Here is a 19789-nt window from a genome sequence, read left to right as displayed (position 1 = left end):
CACAATGGCACGACGTCATAGAAACGTGACATCACTGACAACATTCGCATTGCGTAACAGATTGAATACAGCTTTCTGGAGACGCGCTTTTTGAGAGTGTCTATTCCTTTTGTTGGCAAGAGGCACAAAAACAATGTGCATCGACCGGGAATCGAACCCGGGTCACCCGCGTGGCAGGCGAGTATTCTACCACTAGACCACCGATGCTTCACACTCACCGCCTCGTTTCTAAGCTTCTCACTCCTTAGGCAAGAAAGAAGCTGAAAAGAAGGAAGTATTCAAGTGACGTATACATTTGCTCCATATGGATGCAACTGCAGTGTCATATGCATTTAAATAGAATTATTTGTTTCCACTACACTGTACATTGCAGACCCGTGACGCATATCAAGTCAAGAATACATTTAAACATTTTTTTAAAAATAAAAATCATTTTGTGACGTAAGCAATTTCGTTTAAAGGCGTGCCTCCAGGCGTGGACAATCAATCAGAGAAATTCATTAAATTGTCTTTTCCGGCTATGCACCACATGGACAGCGTCGGTGGTGTAAAGGTTAGCATGGTTGCCTTCCAAGCAGTCGATCCGGGTTCGATTCCCGGCCGACGCATCTTTTTATTTCAGTAGGGACCGGGAATGAGAAATGTAACCTCAAAGTCCGTCGGTGAAAAGTACAAATGGCACCCTCCAATGATGAATACGCACCGTGTTGGTGTGTGTACATTCCTGTTGACACTTTATATTTCTTTTCAATCACGCTATTAAATGAAATATTGTGAGTAATCGAACGTAGAACTAGCCGTATTATTGCTTAATTGATAGCCCGACACTGTCAATGTAGTTTGCAGATAAGCACCGATTCATGTACAGAACAATGCTAAAATTCGCAGCACATCCCACCCGTAGAAGTCCTTCAAATAGAGTCATGTAAATGCATACATATTATCATTCCAACGGGCAGATGACTATTTTGGGACCCGTTTGTGACCTCACAATGGCACGACGTCATAGAAACGTGACATCACTGACAACATTCGCATTGCGTAACAGATTGAATACAGCTTTCTGGAGACGCGCTTTTTGAGAGTGTCTATTCCTTTTGTTGGCAAGAGGCACAAAAACAATGTGCATCGACCGGGAATCGAACCCGGGTCACCCGCGTGGCAGGCGAGTATTCTACCACTAGACCACCGATGCTTCACACTCACCGCCTCGTTTCTAAGCTTCTCACTCCTTAGGCAAGAAAGAAGCTGAAAAGAAGGAAGTATTCAAGTGACGTATACATTTGCTCCATATGGATGCAACTGCAGTGTCATATGCATTTAAATAGAATTATTTGTTTCCACTACACTGTACATTGCAGACCCGTGACGCATATCAAGTCAAGAATACATTTAAACATTTTTTTAAAAATAAAAATCATTTTGTGACGTAAGCAATTTCGTTTAAAGGCGTGCCTCCAGGCGTGGACAATCAATCAGAGAAATTCATTAAATTGTCTTTTCCGGCTATGCACCACATGGACAGCGTCGGTGGTGTAAAGGTTAGCATGGTTGCCTTCCAAGCAGTCGATCCGGGTTCGATTCCCGGCCGACGCATCTTTTTATTTCAGTAGGGACCGGGAATGAGAAATGTAACCTCAAAGTCCGTCGGTGAAAAGTACAAATGGCACCCTCCAATGATGAATACGCACCGTGTTGGTGTGTGTACATTCCTGTTGACACTTTATATTTCTTTTCAATCACGCTATTAAATGAAATATTGTGAGTAATCGAACGTAGAACTAGCCGTATTATTGCTTAATTGATAGCCCGACACTGTCAATGTAGTTTGCAGATAAGCACCGATTCATGTACAGAACAATGCTAAAATTCGCAGCACATCCCACCCGTAGAAGTCCTTCAAATAGAGTCATGTAAATGCATACATATTATCATTCCAACGGGCAGATGACTATTTTGGGACCCGTTTGTGACCTCACAATGGCACGACGTCATAGAAACGTGACATCACTGACAACATTCGCATTGCGTAACAGATTGAATACAGCTTTCTGGAGACGCGCTTTTTGAGAGTGTCTATTCCTTTTGTTGGCAAGAGGCACAAAAACAATGTGCATCGACCGGGAATCGAACCCGGGTCACCCGCGTGGCAGGCGAGTATTCTACCACTAGACCACCGATGCTTCACACTCACCGCCTCGTTTCTAAGCTTCTCACTCCTTAGGCAAGAAAGAAGCTGAAAAGAAGGAAGTATTCAAGTGACGTATACATTTGCTCCATATGGATGCAACTGCAGTGTCATATGCATTTAAATAGAATTATTTGTTTCCACTACACTGTACATTGCAGACCCGTGACGCATATCAAGTCAAGAATACATTTAAACATTTTTTTAAAAATAAAAATCATTTTGTGACGTAAGCAATTTCGTTTAAAGGCGTGCCTCCAGGCGTGGACAATCAATCAGAGAAATTCATTAAATTGTCTTTTCCGGCTATGCACCACATGGACAGCGTCGGTGGTGTAAAGGTTAGCATGGTTGCCTTCCAAGCAGTCGATCCGGGTTCGATTCCCGGCCGACGCATCTTTTTATTTCAGTAGGGACCGGGAATGAGAAATGTAACCTCAAAGTCCGTCGGTGAAAAGTACAAATGGCACCCTTCAATGATGAATACGCACCGTGTTGGTGTGTGTACATTCCTGTTGACACTTTATATTTCTTTTCAATCACGCTATTAAATGAAATATTGTGAGTAATCGAACGTAGAACTAGCCGTATTATTGCTTAATTGATAGCCCGACACTGTCAATGTAGTTTGCAGATAAGCACCGATTCATGTACAGAACAATGCTAAAATTCGCAGCACATCCCACCCGTAGAAGTCCTTCAAATAGAGTCATGTAAATGCATACATATTATCATTCCAACGGGCAGATGACTATTTTGGGACCCGTTTGTGACCTCACAATGGCACGACGTCATAGAAACGTGACATCACTGACAACATTCGCATTGCGTAACAGATTGAATACAGCTTTCTGGAGACGCGCTTTTTGAGAGTGTCTATTCCTTTTGTTGGCAAGAGGCACAAAAACAATGTGCATCCACCGGGAATCGAACCCGGGTCACCCGCGTGGCAGGCGAGTATTCTACCACTAGACCACCGATGCTTCACACTCACCGCCTCGTTTCTAAGCTTCTCACTCCTTAGGCAAGAAAGAAGCTGAAAAGAAGGAAGTATTCAAGTGACGTATACATTTGCTCCATATGGATGCAACTGCAGTGTCATATGCATTTAAATAGAATTATTTGTTTCCACTACACTGTACATTGCAGACCCGTGACGCATATCAAGTCAAGAATACATTTAAACATTTTTTTAAAAATAAAAATCATTTTGTGACGTAAGCAATTTCGTTTAAAGGCGTGCCTCCAGGCGTGGACAATCAATCAGAGAAATTCATTAAATTGTCTTTTCCGGCTATGCACCACATGGACAGCGTCGGTGGTGTAAAGGTTAGCATGGTTGCCTTCCAAGCAGTCGATCCGGGTTCGATTCCCGGCCGACGCATCTTTTTATTTCAGTAGGGACCGGGAATGAGAAATGTAACCTCAAAGTCCGTCGGTGAAAAGTACAAATGGCACCCTTCAATGATGAATACGCACCGTGTTGGTGTGTGTACATTCCTGTTGACACTTTATATTTCTTTTCAATCACGCTATTAAATGAAATATTGTGAGTAATCGAACGTAGAACTAGCCGTATTATTGCTTAATTGATAGCCCGACACTGTCAATGTAGTTTGCAGATAAGCACCGATTCATGTACAGAACAATGCTAAAATTCGCAGCACATCCCACCCGTAGAAGTCCTTCAAATAGAGTCATGTAAATGCATACATATTATCATTCCAACGGGCAGATGACTATTTTGGGACCCGTTTGTGACCTCACAATGGCACGACGTCATAGAAACGTGACATCACTGACAACATTCGCATTGCGTAACAGATTGAATACAGCTTTCTGGAGACGCGCTTTTTGAGAGTGTCTATTCCTTTTGTTGGCAAGAGGCACAAAAACAATGTGCATCGACCGGGAATCGAACCCGGGTCACCCGCGTGGCAGGCGAGTATTCTACCACTAGACCACCGATGCTTCACACTCACCGCCTCGTTTCTAAGCTTCTCACTCCTTAGGCAAGAAAGAAGCTGAAAAGAAGGAAGTATTCAAGTGACGTATACATTTGCTCCATATGGATGCAACTGCAGTGTCATATGCATTTAAATAGAATTATTTGTTTCCACTACACTGTACATTGCAGACCCGTGACGCATATCAAGTCAAGAATACATTTAAACATTTTTTTAAAAATAAAAATCATTTTGTGACGTAAGCAATTTCGTTTAAAGGCGTGCCTCCAGGCGTGGACAATCAATCAGAGAAATTCATTAAATTGTCTTTTCCGGCTATGCACCACATGGACAGCGTCGGTGGTGTAAAGGTTAGCATGGTTGCCTTCCAAGCAGTCGATCCGGGTTCGATTCCCGGCCGACGCATCTTTTTATTTCAGTAGGGACCGGGAATGAGAAATGTAACCTCAAAGTCCGTCGGTGAAAAGTACAAATGGCACCCTCCAATGATGAATACGCACCGTGTTGGTGTGTGTACATTCCTGTTGACACTTTATATTTCTTTTCAATCACGCTATTAAATGAAATATTGTGAGTAATCGAACGTAGAACTAGCCGTATTATTGCTTAATTGATAGCCCGACACTGTCAATGTAGTTTGCAGATAAGCACCGATTCATGTACAGAACAATGCTAAAATTCGCAGCACATCCCACCCGTAGAAGTCCTTCAAATAGAGTCATGTAAATGCATACATATTATCATTCCAACGGGCAGATGACTATTTTGGGACCCGTTTGTGACCTCACAATGGCACGACGTCATAGAAACGTGACATCACTGACAACATTCGCATTGCGTAACAGATTGAATACAGCTTTCTGGAGACGCGCTTTTTGAGAGTGTCTATTCCTTTTGTTGGCAAGAGGCACAAAAACAATGTGCATCGACCGGGAATCGAACCCGGGTCACCCGCGTGGCAGGCGAGTATTCTACCACTAGACCACCGATGCTTCACACTCACCGCCTCGTTTCTAAGCTTCTCACTCCTTAGGCAAGAAAGAAGCTGAAAAGAAGGAAGTATTCAAGTGACGTATACATTTGCTCCATATGGATGCAACTGCAGTGTCATATGCATTTAAATAGAATTATTTGTTTCCACTACACTGTACATTGCAGACCCGTGACGCATATCAAGTCAAGAATACATTTAAACATTTTTTTAAAAATAAAAATCATTTTGTGACGTAAGCAATTTCGTTTAAAGGCGTGCCTCCAGGCGTGGACAATCAATCAGAGAAATTCATTAAATTGTCTTTTCCGGCTATGCACCACATGGACAGCGTCGGTGGTGTAAAGGTTAGCATGGTTGCCTTCCAAGCAGTCGATCCGGGTTCGATTCCCGGCCGACGCATCTTTTTATTTCAGTAGGGACCGGGAATGAGAAATGTAACCTCAAAGTCCGTCGGTGAAAAGTACAAATGGCACCCTCCAATGATGAATACGCACCGTGTTGGTGTGTGTACATTCCTGTTGACACTTTATATTTCTTTTCAATCACGCTATTAAATGAAATATTGTGAGTAATCGAACGTAGAACTAGCCGTATTATTGCTTAATTGATAGCCCGACACTGTCAATGTAGTTTGCAGATAAGCACCGATTCATGTACAGAACAATGCTAAAATTCGCAGCACATCCCACCCGTAGAAGTCCTTCAAATAGAGTCATGTAAATGCATACATATTATCATTCCAACGGGCAGATGACTATTTTGGGACCCGTTTGTGACCTCACAATGGCACGACGTCATAGAAACGTGACATCACTGACAACATTCGCATTGCGTAACAGATTGAATACAGCTTTCTGGAGACGCGCTTTTTGAGAGTGTCTATTCCTTTTGTTGGCAAGAGGCACAAAAACAATGTGCATCGACCGGGAATCGAACCCGGGTCACCCGCGTGGCAGGCGAGTATTCTACCACTAGACCACCGATGCTTCACACTCACCGCCTCGTTTCTAAGCTTCTCACTCCTTAGGCAAGAAAGAAGCTGAAAAGAAGGAAGTATTCAAGTGACGTATACATTTGCTCCATATGGATGCAACTGCAGTGTCATATGCATTTAAATAGAATTATTTGTTTCCACTACACTGTACATTGCAGACCCGTGACGCATATCAAGTCAAGAATACATTTAAACATTTTTTTAAAAATAAAAATCATTTTGTGACGTAAGCAATTTCGTTTAAAGGCGTGCCTCCAGGCGTGGACAATCAATCAGAGAAATTCATTAAATTGTCTTTTCCGGCTATGCACCACATGGACAGCGTCGGTGGTGTAAAGGTTAGCATGGTTGCCTTCCAAGCAGTCGATCCGGGTTCGATTCCCGGCCGACGCATCTTTTTATTTCAGTAGGGACCGGGAATGAGAAATGTAACCTCAAAGTCCGTCGGTGAAAAGTACAAATGGCACCCTCCAATGATGAATACGCACCGTGTTGGTGTGTGTACATTCCTGTTGACACTTTATATTTCTTTTCAATCACGCTATTAAATGAAATATTGTGAGTAATCGAACGTAGAACTAGCCGTATTATTGCTTAATTGATAGCCCGACACTGTCAATGTAGTTTGCAGATAAGCACCGATTCATGTACAGAACAATGCTAAAATTCGCAGCACATCCCACCCGTAGAAGTCCTTCAAATAGAGTCATGTAAATGCATACATATTATCATTCCAACGGGCAGATGACTATTTTGGGACCCGTTTGTGACCTCACAATGGCACGACGTCATAGAAACGTGACATCACTGACAACATTCGCATTGCGTAACAGATTGAATACAGCTTTCTGGAGACGCGCTTTTTGAGAGTGTCTATTCCTTTTGTTGGCAAGAGGCACAAAAACAATGTGCATCGACCGGGAATCGAACCCGGGTCACCCGCGTGGCAGGCGAGTATTCTACCACTAGACCACCGATGCTTCACACTCACCGCCTCGTTTCTAAGCTTCTCACTCCTTAGGCAAGAAAGAAGCTGAAAAGAAGGAAGTATTCAAGTGACGTATACATTTGCTCCATATGGATGCAACTGCAGTGTCATATGCATTTAAATAGAATTATTTGTTTCCACTACACTGTACATTGCAGACCCGTGACGCATATCAAGTCAAGAATACATTTAAACATTTTTTTAAAAATAAAAATCATTTTGTGACGTAAGCAATTTCGTTTAAAGGCGTGCCTCCAGGCGTGGACAATCAATCAGAGAAATTCATTAAATTGTCTTTTCCGGCTATGCACCACATGGACAGCGTCGGTGGTGTAAAGGTTAGCATGGTTGCCTTCCAAGCAGTCGATCCGGGTTCGATTCCCGGCCGACGCATCTTTTTATTTCAGTAGGGACCGGGAATGAGAAATGTAACCTCAAAGTCCGTCGGTGAAAAGTACAAATGGCACCCTCCAATGATGAATACGCACCGTGTTGGTGTGTGTACATTCCTGTTGACACTTTATATTTCTTTTCAATCACGCTATTAAATGAAATATTGTGAGTAATCGAACGTAGAACTAGCCGTATTATTGCTTAATTGATAGCCCGACACTGTCAATGTAGTTTGCAGATAAGCACCGATTCATGTACAGAACAATGCTAAAATTCGCAGCACATCCCACCCGTAGAAGTCCTTCAAATAGAGTCATGTAAATGCATACATATTATCATTCCAACGGGCAGATGACTATTTTGGGACCCGTTTGTGACCTCACAATGGCACGACGTCATAGAAACGTGACATCACTGACAACATTCGCATTGCGTAACAGATTGAATACAGCTTTCTGGAGACGCGCTTTTTGAGAGTGTCTATTCCTTTTGTTGGCAAGAGGCACAAAAACAATGTGCATCGACCGGGAATCGAACCCGGGTCACCCGCGTGGCAGGCGAGTATTCTACCACTAGACCACCGATGCTTCACACTCACCGCCTCGTTTCTAAGCTTCTCACTCCTTAGGCAAGAAAGAAGCTGAAAAGAAGGAAGTATTCAAGTGACGTATACATTTGCTCCATATGGATGCAACTGCAGTGTCATATGCATTTAAATAGAATTATTTGTTTCCACTACACTGTACATTGCAGACCCGTGACGCATATCAAGTCAAGAATACATTTAAACATTTTTTTAAAAATAAAAATCATTTTGTGACGTAAGCAATTTCGTTTAAAGGCGTGCCTCCAGGCGTGGACAATCAATCAGAGAAATTCATTAAATTGTCTTTTCCGGCTATGCACCACATGGACAGCGTCGGTGGTGTAAAGGTTAGCATGGTTGCCTTCCAAGCAGTCGATCCGGGTTCGATTCCCGGCCGACGCATCTTTTTATTTCAGTAGGGACCGGGAATGAGAAATGTAACCTCAAAGTCCGTCGGTGAAAAGTACAAATGGCACCCTCCAATGATGAATACGCACCGTGTTGGTGTGTGTACATTCCTGTTGACACTTTATATTTCTTTTCAATCACGCTATTAAATGAAATATTGTGAGTAATCGAACGTAGAACTAGCCGTATTATTGCTTAATTGATAGCCCGACACTGTCAATGTAGTTTGCAGATAAGCACCGATTCATGTACAGAACAATGCTAAAATTCGCAGCACATCCCACCCGTAGAAGTCCTTCAAATAGAGTCATGTAAATGCATACATATTATCATTCCAACGGGCAGATGACTATTTTGGGACCCGTTTGTGACCTCACAATGGCACGACGTCATAGAAACGTGACATCACTGACAACATTCGCATTGCGTAACAGATTGAATACAGCTTTCTGGAGACGCGCTTTTTGAGAGTGTCTATTCCTTTTGTTGGCAAGAGGCACAAAAACAATGTGCATCGACCGGGAATCGAACCCGGGTCACCCGCGTGGCAGGCGAGTATTCTACCACTAGACCACCGATGCTTCACACTCACCGCCTCGTTTCTAAGCTTCTCACTCCTTAGGCAAGAAAGAAGCTGAAAAGAAGGAAGTATTCAAGTGACGTATACATTTGCTCCATATGGATGCAACTGCAGTGTCATATGCATTTAAATAGAATTATTTGTTTCCACTACACTGTACATTGCAGACCCGTGACGCATATCAAGTCAAGAATACATTTAAACATTTTTTTAAAAATAAAAATCATTTTGTGACGTAAGCAATTTCGTTTAAAGGCGTGCCTCCAGGCGTGGACAATCAATCAGAGAAATTCATTAAATTGTCTTTTCCGGCTATGCACCACATGGACAGCGTCGGTGGTGTAAAGGTTAGCATGGTTGCCTTCCAAGCAGTCGATCCGGGTTCGATTCCCGGCCGACGCATCTTTTTATTTCAGTAGGGACCGGGAATGAGAAATGTAACCTCAAAGTCCGTCGGTGAAAAGTACAAATGGCACCCTCCAATGATGAATACGCACCGTGTTGGTGTGTGTACATTCCTGTTGACACTTTATATTTCTTTTCAATCACGCTATTAAATGAAATATTGTGAGTAATCGAACGTAGAACTAGCCGTATTATTGCTTAATTGATAGCCCGACACTGTCAATGTAGTTTGCAGATAAGCACCGATTCATGTACAGAACAATGCTAAAATTCGCAGCACATCCCACCCGTAGAAGTCCTTCAAATAGAGTCATGTAAATGCATACATATTATCATTCCAACGGGCAGATGACTATTTTGGGACCCGTTTGTGACCTCACAATGGCACGACGTCATAGAAACGTGACATCACTGACAACATTCGCATTGCGTAACAGATTGAATACAGCTTTCTGGAGACGCGCTTTTTGAGAGTGTCTATTCCTTTTGTTGGCAAGAGGCACAAAAACAATGTGCATCGACCGGGAATCGAACCCGGGTCACCCGCGTGGCAGGCGAGTATTCTACCACTAGACCACCGATGCTTCACACTCACCGCCTCGTTTCTAAGCTTCTCACTCCTTAGGCAAGAAAGAAGCTGAAAAGAAGGAAGTATTCAAGTGACGTATACATTTGCTCCATATGGATGCAACTGCAGTGTCATATGCATTTAAATAGAATTATTTGTTTCCACTACACTGTACATTGCAGACCCGTGACGCATATCAAGTCAAGAATACATTTAAACATTTTTTTAAAAATAAAAATCATTTTGTGACGTAAGCAATTTCGTTTAAAGGCGTGCCTCCAGGCGTGGACAATCAATCAGAGAAATTCATTAAATTGTCTTTTCCGGCTATGCACCACATGGACAGCGTCGGTGGTGTAAAGGTTAGCATGGTTGCCTTCCAAGCAGTCGATCCGGGTTCGATTCCCGGCCGACGCATCTTTTTATTTCAGTAGGGACCGGGAATGAGAAATGTAACCTCAAAGTCCGTCGGTGAAAAGTACAAATGGCACCCTCCAATGATGAATACGCACCGTGTTGGTGTGTGTACATTCCTGTTGACACTTTATATTTCTTTTCAATCACGCTATTAAATGAAATATTGTGAGTAATCGAACGTAGAACTAGCCGTATTATTGCTTAATTGATAGCCCGACACTGTCAATGTAGTTTGCAGATAAGCACCGATTCATGTACAGAACAATGCTAAAATTCGCAGCACATCCCACCCGTAGAAGTCCTTCAAATAGAGTCATGTAAATGCATACATATTATCATTCCAACGGGCAGATGACTATTTTGGGACCCGTTTGTGACCTCACAATGGCACGACGTCATAGAAACGTGACATCACTGACAACATTCGCATTGCGTAACAGATTGAATACAGCTTTCTGGAGACGCGCTTTTTGAGAGTGTCTATTCCTTTTGTTGGCAAGAGGCACAAAAACAATGTGCATCGACCGGGAATCGAACCCGGGTCACCCGCGTGGCAGGCGAGTATTCTACCACTAGACCACCGATGCTTCACACTCACCGCCTCGTTTCTAAGCTTCTCACTCCTTAGGCAAGAAAGAAGCTGAAAAGAAGGAAGTATTCAAGTGACGTATACATTTGCTCCATATGGATGCAACTGCAGTGTCATATGCATTTAAATAGAATTATTTGTTTCCACTACACTGTACATTGCAGACCCGTGACGCATATCAAGTCAAGAATACATTTAAACATTTTTTTAAAAATAAAAATCATTTTGTGACGTAAGCAATTTCGTTTAAAGGCGTGCCTCCAGGCGTGGACAATCAATCAGAGAAATTCATTAAATTGTCTTTTCCGGCTATGCACCACATGGACAGCGTCGGTGGTGTAAAGGTTAGCATGGTTGCCTTCCAAGCAGTCGATCCGGGTTCGATTCCCGGCCGACGCATCTTTTTATTTCAGTAGGGACCGGGAATGAGAAATGTAACCTCAAAGTCCGTCGGTGAAAAGTACAAATGGCACCCTCCAATGATGAATACGCACCGTGTTGGTGTGTGTACATTCCTGTTGACACTTTATATTTCTTTTCAATCACGCTATTAAATGAAATATTGTGAGTAATCGAACGTAGAACTAGCCGTATTATTGCTTAATTGATAGCCCGACACTGTCAATGTAGTTTGCAGATAAGCACCGATTCATGTACAGAACAATGCTAAAATTCGCAGCACATCCCACCCGTAGAAGTCCTTCAAATAGAGTCATGTAAATGCATACATATTATCATTCCAACGGGCAGATGACTATTTTGGGACCCGTTTGTGACCTCACAATGGCACGACGTCATAGAAACGTGACATCACTGACAACATTCGCATTGCGTAACAGATTGAATACAGCTTTCTGGAGACGCGCTTTTTGAGAGTGTCTATTCCTTTTGTTGGCAAGAGGCACAAAAACAATGTGCATCGACCGGGAATCGAACCCGGGTCACCCGCGTGGCAGGCGAGTATTCTACCACTAGACCACCGATGCTTCACACTCACCGCCTCGTTTCTAAGCTTCTCACTCCTTAGGCAAGAAAGAAGCTGAAAAGAAGGAAGTATTCAAGTGACGTATACATTTGCTCCATATGGATGCAACTGCAGTGTCATATGCATTTAAATAGAATTATTTGTTTCCACTACACTGTACATTGCAGACCCGTGACGCATATCAAGTCAAGAATACATTTAAACATTTTTTTAAAAATAAAAATCATTTTGTGACGTAAGCAATTTCGTTTAAAGGCGTGCCTCCAGGCGTGGACAATCAATCAGAGAAATTCATTAAATTGTCTTTTCCGGCTATGCACCACATGGACAGCGTCGGTGGTGTAAAGGTTAGCATGGTTGCCTTCCAAGCAGTCGATCCGGGTTCGATTCCCGGCCGACGCATCTTTTTATTTCAGTAGGGACCGGGAATGAGAAATGTAACCTCAAAGTCCGTCGGTGAAAAGTACAAATGGCACCCTCCAATGATGAATACGCACCGTGTTGGTGTGTGTACATTCCTGTTGACACTTTATATTTCTTTTCAATCACGCTATTAAATGAAATATTGTGAGTAATCGAACGTAGAACTAGCCGTATTATTGCTTAATTGATAGCCCGACACTGTCAATGTAGTTTGCAGATAAGCACCGATTCATGTACAGAACAATGCTAAAATTCGCAGCACATCCCACCCGTAGAAGTCCTTCAAATAGAGTCATGTAAATGCATACATATTATCATTCCAACGGGCAGATGACTATTTTGGGACCCGTTTGTGACCTCACAATGGCACGACGTCATAGAAACGTGACATCACTGACAACATTCGCATTGCGTAACAGATTGAATACAGCTTTCTGGAGACGCGCTTTTTGAGAGTGTCTATTCCTTTTGTTGGCAAGAGGCACAAAAACAATGTGCATCGACCGGGAATCGAACCCGGGTCACCCGCGTGGCAGGCGAGTATTCTACCACTAGACCACCGATGCTTCACACTCACCGCCTCGTTTCTAAGCTTCTCACTCCTTAGGCAAGAAAGAAGCTGAAAAGAAGGAAGTATTCAAGTGACGTATACATTTGCTCCATATGGATGCAACTGCAGTGTCATATGCATTTAAATAGAATTATTTGTTTCCACTACACTGTACATTGCAGACCCGTGACGCATATCAAGTCAAGAATACATTTAAACATTTTTTTAAAAATAAAAATCATTTTGTGACGTAAGCAATTTCGTTTAAAGGCGTGCCTCCAGGCGTGGACAATCAATCAGAGAAATTCATTAAATTGTCTTTTCCGGCTATGCACCACATGGACAGCGTCGGTGGTGTAAAGGTTAGCATGGTTGCCTTCCAAGCAGTCGATCCGGGTTCGATTCCCGGCCGACGCATCTTTTTATTTCAGTAGGGACCGGGAATGAGAAATGTAACCTCAAAGTCCGTCGGTGAAAAGTACAAATGGCACCCTCCAATGATGAATACGCACCGTGTTGGTGTGTGTACATTCCTGTTGACACTTTATATTTCTTTTCAATCACGCTATTAAATGAAATATTGTGAGTAATCGAACGTAGAACTAGCCGTATTATTGCTTAATTGATAGCCCGACACTGTCAATGTAGTTTGCAGATAAGCACCGATTCATGTACAGAACAATGCTAAAATTCGCAGCACATCCCACCCGTAGAAGTCCTTCAAATAGAGTCATGTAAATGCATACATATTATCATTCCAACGGGCAGATGACTATTTTGGGACCCGTTTGTGACCTCACAATGGCACGACGTCATAGAAACGTGACATCACTGACAACATTCGCATTGCGTAACAGATTGAATACAGCTTTCTGGAGACGCGCTTTTTGAGAGTGTCTATTCCTTTTGTTGGCAAGAGGCACAAAAACAATGTGCATCGACCGGGAATCGAACCCGGGTCACCCGCGTGGCAGGCGAGTATTCTACCACTAGACCACCGATGCTTCACACTCACCGCCTCGTTTCTAAGCTTCTCACTCCTTAGGCAAGAAAGAAGCTGAAAAGAAGGAAGTATTCAAGTGACGTATACATTTGCTCCATATGGATGCAACTGCAGTGTCATATGCATTTAAATAGAATTATTTGTTTCCACTACACTGTACATTGCAGACCCGTGACGCATATCAAGTCAAGAATACATTTAAACATTTTTTTAAAAATAAAAATCATTTTGTGACGTAAGCAATTTCGTTTAAAGGCGTGCCTCCAGGCGTGGACAATCAATCAGAGAAATTCATTAAATTGTCTTTTCCGGCTATGCACCACATGGACAGCGTCGGTGGTGTAAAGGTTAGCATGGTTGCCTTCCAAGCAGTCGATCCGGGTTCGATTCCCGGCCGACGCATCTTTTTATTTCAGTAGGGACCGGGAATGAGAAATGTAACCTCAAAGTCCGTCGGTGAAAAGTACAAATGGCACCCTCCAATGATGAATACGCACCGTGTTGGTGTGTGTACATTCCTGTTGACACTTTATATTTCTTTTCAATCACGCTATTAAATGAAATATTGTGAGTAATCGAACGTAGAACTAGCCGTATTATTGCTTAATTGATAGCCCGACACTGTCAATGTAGTTTGCAGATAAGCACCGATTCATGTACAGAACAATGCTAAAATTCGCAGCACATCCCACCCGTAGAAGTCCTTCAAATAGAGTCATGTAAATGCATACATATTATCATTCCAACGGGCAGATGACTATTTTGGGACCCGTTTGTGACCTCACAATGGCACGACGTCATAGAAACGTGACATCACTGACAACATTCGCATTGCGTAACAGATTGAATACAGCTTTCTGGAGACGCGCTTTTTGAGAGTGTCTATTCCTTTTGTTGGCAAGAGGCACAAAAACAATGTGCATCGACCGGGAATCGAACCCGGGTCACCCGCGTGGCAGGCGAGTATTCTACCACTAGACCACCGATGCTTCACACTCACCGCCTCGTTTCTAAGCTTCTCACTCCTTAGGCAAGAAAGAAGCTGAAAAGAAGGAAGTATTCAAGTGACGTATACATTTGCTCCATATGGATGCAACTGCAGTGTCATATGCATTTAAATAGAATTATTTGTTTCCACTACACTGTACATTGCAGACCCGTGACGCATATCAAGTCAAGAATACATTTAAACATTTTTTTAAAAATAAAAATCATTTTGTGACGTAAGCAATTTCGTTTAAAGGCGTGCCTCCAGGCGTGGACAATCAATCAGAGAAATTCATTAAATTGTCTTTTCCGGCTATGCACCACATGGACAGCGTCGGTGGTGTAAAGGTTAGCATGGTTGCCTTCCAAGCAGTCGATCCGGGTTCGATTCCCGGCCGACGCATCTTTTTATTTCAGTAGGGACCGGGAATGAGAAATGTAACCTCAAAGTCCGTCGGTGAAAAGTACAAATGGCACCCTCCAATGATGAATACGCACCGTGTTGGTGTGTGTACATTCCTGTTGACACTTTATATTTCTTTTCAATCACGCTATTAAATGAAATATTGTGAGTAATCGAACGTAGAACTAGCCGTATTATTGCTTAATTGATAGCCCGACACTGTCAATGTAGTTTGCAGATAAGCACCGATTCATGTACAGAACAATGCTAAAATTCGCAGCACATCCCACCCGTAGAAGTCCTTCAAATAGAGTCATGTAAATGCATACATATTATCATTCCAACGGGCAGATGACTATTTTGGGACCCGTTTGTGACCTCACAATGGCACGACGTCATAGAAACGTGACATCACTGACAACATTCGCATTGCGTAACAGATTGAATACAGCTTTCTGGAGACGCGCTTTTTGAGAGTGTCTATTCCTTTTGTTGGCAAGAGGCACAAAAACAATGTGCATCGACCGGGAATCGAACCCGGGTCACCCGCGTGGCAGGCGAGTATTCTACCACTAGACCACCGATGCTTCACACTCACCGCCTCGTTTCTAAGCTTCTCACTCCTTAGGCAAGAAAGAAGCTGAAAAGAAGGAAGTATTCAAGTGACGTATACATTTGCTCCATATGGATGCAACTGCAGTGTCATATGCATTTAAATAGAATTATTTGTTTCCACTACACTGTACATTGCAGACCCGTGACGCATATCAAGTCAAGAATACATTTAAACATTTTTTTAAAAATAAAAATCATTTTGTGACGTAAGCAATTTCGTTTAAAGGCGTGCCTCCAGGCGTGGACAATCAATCAGAGAAATTCATTAAATTGTCTTTTCTCGGCTATGCACCACATGGACAGCGTCGGTGGTGTAAAGGTTAGCATGGTTGCCTTCCAAGCAGTCGATCCGGGTTCGATTCCCGGCCGACGCATCTTTTTATTTCAGTAGGGACCGGGAATGAGAAATGTAACCTCAAAGTCCGTCGGTGAAAAGTACAAATGGCACCCTCCAATGATGAATACGCACCGTGTTGGTGTGTGTACATTCCTGTTGACACTTTATATTTCTTTTCAATCACGCTATTAAATGAAATATTGTGAGTAATCGAACGTAGAACTAGCCGTATTATTGCTTAATTGATAGCCCGACACTGTCAATGTAGTTTGCAGATAAGCACCGATTCATGTACAGAACAATGCTAAAATTCGCAGCACATCCCACCCGTAGAAGTCCTTCAAATAGAGTCATGTAAATGCATACATATTATCATTCCAACGGGCAGATGACTATTTTGGGACCCGTTTGTGACCTCACAATGGCACGACGTCATAGAAACGTGACATCACTGACAACATTCGCATTGCGTAACAGATTGAATACAGCTTTCTGGAGACGCGCTTTTTGAGAGTGTCTATTCCTTTTGTTGGCAAGAGGCACAAAAACAATGTGCATCGACCGGGAATCGAACCCGGGTCACCCGCGTGGCAGGCGAGTATTCTACCACTAGACCACCGATGCTTCACACTCACCGCCTCGTTTCTAAGCTTCTCACTCCTTAGGCAAGAAAGAAGCTGAAAAGAAGGAAGTATTCAAGTGACGTATACATTTGCTCCATATGGATGCAACTGCAGTGTCATATGCATTTAAATAGAATTATTTGTTTCCACTACACTGTACATTGCAGACCCGTGACGCATATCAAGTCAAGAATACATTTAAACATTTTTTTAAAAATAAAAATCATTTTGTGACGTAAGCAATTTCGTTTAAAGGCGTGCCTCCAGGCGTGGACAATCAATCAGAGAAATTCATTAAATTGTCTTTTCCGGCTATGCACCACATGGACAGCGTCGGTGGTGTAAAGGTTAGCATGGTTGCCTTCCAAGCAGTCGATCCGGGTTCGATTCCCGGCCGACGCATCTTTTTATTTCAGTAGGGACCGGGAATGAGAAATGTAACCTCAAAGTCCGTCGGTGAAAAGTACAAATGGCACCCTCCAATGATGAATACGCACCGTGTTGGTGTGTGTACATTCCTGTTGACACTTTATATTTCTTTTCAATCACGCTATTAAATGAAATATTGTGAGTAATCGAACGTAGAACTAGCCGTATTATTGCTTAATTGATAGCCCGACACTGTCAATGTAGTTTGCAGATAAGCACCGATTCATGTACAGAACAATGCTAAAATTCGCAGCACATCCCACCCGTAGAAGTCCTTCAAATAGAGTCATGTAAATGCATACATATTATCATTCCAACGGGCAGATGACTATTTTGGGACCCGTTTGTGACCTCACAATGGCACGACGTCATAGAAACGTGACATCACTGACAACATTCGCATTGCGTAACAGATTGAATACAGCTTTCTGGAGACGCGCTTTTTGAGAGTGTCTATTCCTTTTGTTGGCAAGAGGCACAAAAACAATGTGCATCGACCGGGAATCGAACCCGGGTCACCCGCGTGGCAGGCGAGTATTCTACCACTAGACCACCGATGCTTCACACTCACCGCCTCGTTTCTAAGCTTCTCACTCCTTAGGCAAGAAAGAAGCTGAAAAGAAGGAAGTATTCAAGTGACGTATACATTTGCTCCATATGGATGCAACTGCAGTGTCATATGCATTTAAATAGAATTATTTGTTTCCACTACACTGTACATTGCAGACCCGTGACGCATATCAAGTCAAGAATACATTTAAACATTTTTTTAAAAATAAAAATCATTTTGTGACGTAAGCAATTTCGTTTAAAGGCGTGCCTCCAGGCGTGGACAATCAATCAGAGAAATTCATTAAATTGTCTTTTCCGGCTATGCACCACATGGACAGCGTCGGTGGTGTAAAGGTTAGCATGGTTGCCTTCCAAGCAGTCGATCCGGGTTCGATTCCCGGCCGACGCATCTTTTTATTTCAGTAGGGACCGGGAATGAGAAATGTAACCTCAAAGTCCGTCGGTGAAAAGTACAAATGGCACCCTCCAATGATGAATACGCACCGTGTTGGTGTGTGTACATTCCTGTTGACACTTTATATTTCTTTTCAATCACGCTATTAAATGAAATATTGTGAGTAATCGAACGTAGAACTAGCCGTATTATTGCTTAATTGATAGCCCGACACTGTCAATGTAGTTTGCAGATAAGCACCGATTCATGTACAGAACAATGCTAAAATTCGCAGCACATCCCACCCGTAGAAGTCCTTCAAATAGAGTCATGTAAATGCATACATATTATCATTCCAACGGGCAGATGACTATTTTGGGACCCGTTTGTGACCTCACAATGGCACGACGTCATAGAAACGTGACATCACTGACAACATTCGCATTGCGTAACAGATTGAATACAGCTTTCTGGAGACGCGCTTTTTGAGAGTGTCTATTCCTTTTGTTGGCAAGAGGCACAAAAACAATGTGCATCCACCGGGAATCGAACCCGGGTCACCCGCGTGGCAGGCGAGTATTCTACCACTAGACCACCGATGCTTCACACTCACCGCCTCGTTTCTAAGCTTCTCACTCCTTAGGCAAGAAAGAAGCTGAAAAGAAGGAAGTATTCAAGTGACGTATACATTTGCTCCATATGGATGCAACTGCAGTGTCATATGCATTTAAATAGAATTATTTGTTTCCACTACACTGTACATTGCAGACCCGTGACGCATATCAAGTCAAGAATACATTTAAACATTTTTTTAAAAATAAAAATCATTTTGTGACGTAAGCAATTTCGTTTAAAGGCGTGCCTCCAGGCGTGGACAATCAATCAGAGAAATTCATTAAATTGTCTTTTCCGGCTATGCACCACATGGACAGCGTCGGTGGTGTAAAGGTTAGCATGGTTGCCTTCCAAGCAGTCGATCCGGGTTCGATTCCCGGCCGACGCATCTTTTTATTTCAGTAGGGACCGGGAATGAGAAATGTAACCTCAAAGTCCGTCGGTGAAAAGTACAAATGGCACCCTCCAATGATGAATACGCACCGTGTTGGTGTGTGTACATTCCTGTTGACACTTTATATTTCTTTTCAATCACGCTATTAAATGAAATATTGTGAGTAATCGAACGTAGAACTAGCCGTATTATTGCTTAATTGATAGCCCGACACTGTCAATGTAGTTTGCAGATAAGCACCGATTCATGTACAGAACAATGCTAAAATTCGCAGCACATCCCACCCGTAGAAGTCCTTCAAATAGAGTCATGTAAATGCATACATATTATCATTCCAACGGGCAGATGACTATTTTGGGACCCGTTTGTGACCTCACAATGGCACGACGTCATAGAAACGTG

The 19789-nt window shown here is 42.7% G+C and overlaps 38 non-coding genes across 38 annotated transcripts; 20 read left to right on the top strand and 18 right to left on the bottom strand.

Annotated features, from left to right (window-relative positions):
• Window positions 1-136: 136 nt before the first annotated feature.
• Window positions 137-207, bottom strand: Trnag-gcc. Its single transcript has one exon. It is a non-coding gene; the product is annotated as a tRNA-Gly (tRNA).
• Window positions 208-536: 329 nt separating this feature from the next.
• Trnag-ucc lies at window positions 537-608 on the top strand. The gene has a single exon. It is a non-coding gene; the product is annotated as a tRNA-Gly (tRNA).
• Window positions 609-1124: 516 nt separating this feature from the next.
• Trnag-gcc lies at window positions 1125-1195 on the bottom strand. Its single transcript has one exon. It is a non-coding gene; the product is annotated as a tRNA-Gly (tRNA).
• A 329-nt stretch (window positions 1196-1524) lies between these two features.
• On the top strand, window positions 1525-1596 carry Trnag-ucc. The gene has a single exon. It is a non-coding gene; the product is annotated as a tRNA-Gly (tRNA).
• A 516-nt stretch (window positions 1597-2112) lies between these two features.
• Window positions 2113-2183, bottom strand: Trnag-gcc. Its single transcript has one exon. It is a non-coding gene; the product is annotated as a tRNA-Gly (tRNA).
• A 329-nt stretch (window positions 2184-2512) lies between these two features.
• Window positions 2513-2584, top strand: Trnag-ucc. The gene has a single exon. It is a non-coding gene; the product is annotated as a tRNA-Gly (tRNA).
• Window positions 2585-3500: 916 nt separating this feature from the next.
• On the top strand, window positions 3501-3572 carry Trnag-ucc. Its single transcript has one exon. It is a non-coding gene; the product is annotated as a tRNA-Gly (tRNA).
• Window positions 3573-4088: 516 nt separating this feature from the next.
• On the bottom strand, window positions 4089-4159 carry Trnag-gcc. The gene has a single exon. It is a non-coding gene; the product is annotated as a tRNA-Gly (tRNA).
• A 329-nt stretch (window positions 4160-4488) lies between these two features.
• Trnag-ucc lies at window positions 4489-4560 on the top strand. Its single transcript has one exon. It is a non-coding gene; the product is annotated as a tRNA-Gly (tRNA).
• A 516-nt stretch (window positions 4561-5076) lies between these two features.
• On the bottom strand, window positions 5077-5147 carry Trnag-gcc. The gene has a single exon. It is a non-coding gene; the product is annotated as a tRNA-Gly (tRNA).
• A 329-nt stretch (window positions 5148-5476) lies between these two features.
• Window positions 5477-5548, top strand: Trnag-ucc. Its single transcript has one exon. It is a non-coding gene; the product is annotated as a tRNA-Gly (tRNA).
• Window positions 5549-6064: 516 nt separating this feature from the next.
• Window positions 6065-6135, bottom strand: Trnag-gcc. The gene has a single exon. It is a non-coding gene; the product is annotated as a tRNA-Gly (tRNA).
• Window positions 6136-6464: 329 nt separating this feature from the next.
• Window positions 6465-6536, top strand: Trnag-ucc. The gene has a single exon. It is a non-coding gene; the product is annotated as a tRNA-Gly (tRNA).
• Window positions 6537-7052: 516 nt separating this feature from the next.
• Window positions 7053-7123, bottom strand: Trnag-gcc. The gene has a single exon. It is a non-coding gene; the product is annotated as a tRNA-Gly (tRNA).
• A 329-nt stretch (window positions 7124-7452) lies between these two features.
• On the top strand, window positions 7453-7524 carry Trnag-ucc. The gene has a single exon. It is a non-coding gene; the product is annotated as a tRNA-Gly (tRNA).
• Window positions 7525-8040: 516 nt separating this feature from the next.
• Trnag-gcc lies at window positions 8041-8111 on the bottom strand. Its single transcript has one exon. It is a non-coding gene; the product is annotated as a tRNA-Gly (tRNA).
• A 329-nt stretch (window positions 8112-8440) lies between these two features.
• On the top strand, window positions 8441-8512 carry Trnag-ucc. The gene has a single exon. It is a non-coding gene; the product is annotated as a tRNA-Gly (tRNA).
• Window positions 8513-9028: 516 nt separating this feature from the next.
• Trnag-gcc lies at window positions 9029-9099 on the bottom strand. The gene has a single exon. It is a non-coding gene; the product is annotated as a tRNA-Gly (tRNA).
• Window positions 9100-9428: 329 nt separating this feature from the next.
• Window positions 9429-9500, top strand: Trnag-ucc. The gene has a single exon. It is a non-coding gene; the product is annotated as a tRNA-Gly (tRNA).
• Window positions 9501-10016: 516 nt separating this feature from the next.
• Window positions 10017-10087, bottom strand: Trnag-gcc. Its single transcript has one exon. It is a non-coding gene; the product is annotated as a tRNA-Gly (tRNA).
• A 329-nt stretch (window positions 10088-10416) lies between these two features.
• Window positions 10417-10488, top strand: Trnag-ucc. Its single transcript has one exon. It is a non-coding gene; the product is annotated as a tRNA-Gly (tRNA).
• A 516-nt stretch (window positions 10489-11004) lies between these two features.
• Trnag-gcc lies at window positions 11005-11075 on the bottom strand. Its single transcript has one exon. It is a non-coding gene; the product is annotated as a tRNA-Gly (tRNA).
• Window positions 11076-11404: 329 nt separating this feature from the next.
• Window positions 11405-11476, top strand: Trnag-ucc. Its single transcript has one exon. It is a non-coding gene; the product is annotated as a tRNA-Gly (tRNA).
• A 516-nt stretch (window positions 11477-11992) lies between these two features.
• Trnag-gcc lies at window positions 11993-12063 on the bottom strand. Its single transcript has one exon. It is a non-coding gene; the product is annotated as a tRNA-Gly (tRNA).
• A 329-nt stretch (window positions 12064-12392) lies between these two features.
• On the top strand, window positions 12393-12464 carry Trnag-ucc. The gene has a single exon. It is a non-coding gene; the product is annotated as a tRNA-Gly (tRNA).
• Window positions 12465-12980: 516 nt separating this feature from the next.
• On the bottom strand, window positions 12981-13051 carry Trnag-gcc. Its single transcript has one exon. It is a non-coding gene; the product is annotated as a tRNA-Gly (tRNA).
• A 329-nt stretch (window positions 13052-13380) lies between these two features.
• Trnag-ucc lies at window positions 13381-13452 on the top strand. The gene has a single exon. It is a non-coding gene; the product is annotated as a tRNA-Gly (tRNA).
• A 516-nt stretch (window positions 13453-13968) lies between these two features.
• On the bottom strand, window positions 13969-14039 carry Trnag-gcc. The gene has a single exon. It is a non-coding gene; the product is annotated as a tRNA-Gly (tRNA).
• Window positions 14040-14368: 329 nt separating this feature from the next.
• On the top strand, window positions 14369-14440 carry Trnag-ucc. Its single transcript has one exon. It is a non-coding gene; the product is annotated as a tRNA-Gly (tRNA).
• Window positions 14441-14956: 516 nt separating this feature from the next.
• On the bottom strand, window positions 14957-15027 carry Trnag-gcc. The gene has a single exon. It is a non-coding gene; the product is annotated as a tRNA-Gly (tRNA).
• A 329-nt stretch (window positions 15028-15356) lies between these two features.
• On the top strand, window positions 15357-15428 carry Trnag-ucc. Its single transcript has one exon. It is a non-coding gene; the product is annotated as a tRNA-Gly (tRNA).
• A 516-nt stretch (window positions 15429-15944) lies between these two features.
• Window positions 15945-16015, bottom strand: Trnag-gcc. The gene has a single exon. It is a non-coding gene; the product is annotated as a tRNA-Gly (tRNA).
• Window positions 16016-16345: 330 nt separating this feature from the next.
• Window positions 16346-16417, top strand: Trnag-ucc. The gene has a single exon. It is a non-coding gene; the product is annotated as a tRNA-Gly (tRNA).
• A 516-nt stretch (window positions 16418-16933) lies between these two features.
• Trnag-gcc lies at window positions 16934-17004 on the bottom strand. Its single transcript has one exon. It is a non-coding gene; the product is annotated as a tRNA-Gly (tRNA).
• Window positions 17005-17333: 329 nt separating this feature from the next.
• Trnag-ucc lies at window positions 17334-17405 on the top strand. The gene has a single exon. It is a non-coding gene; the product is annotated as a tRNA-Gly (tRNA).
• A 516-nt stretch (window positions 17406-17921) lies between these two features.
• On the bottom strand, window positions 17922-17992 carry Trnag-gcc. Its single transcript has one exon. It is a non-coding gene; the product is annotated as a tRNA-Gly (tRNA).
• A 329-nt stretch (window positions 17993-18321) lies between these two features.
• On the top strand, window positions 18322-18393 carry Trnag-ucc. The gene has a single exon. It is a non-coding gene; the product is annotated as a tRNA-Gly (tRNA).
• A 916-nt stretch (window positions 18394-19309) lies between these two features.
• On the top strand, window positions 19310-19381 carry Trnag-ucc. Its single transcript has one exon. It is a non-coding gene; the product is annotated as a tRNA-Gly (tRNA).
• The last annotated feature ends 408 nt before the right edge of the window (window positions 19382-19789 follow it).

This window comes from Haliotis rufescens, unplaced genomic scaffold, assembly GCF_023055435.1.
Source record: "Haliotis rufescens isolate VD_foot unplaced genomic scaffold, xgHalRufe1.0.p SCAF_5, whole genome shotgun sequence".
Lineage (NCBI taxonomy): Eukaryota > Metazoa > Mollusca > Gastropoda > Lepetellida > Haliotidae > Haliotis > Haliotis rufescens.
This window is presented reverse-complemented; position numbering and strand designations above follow the sequence as displayed.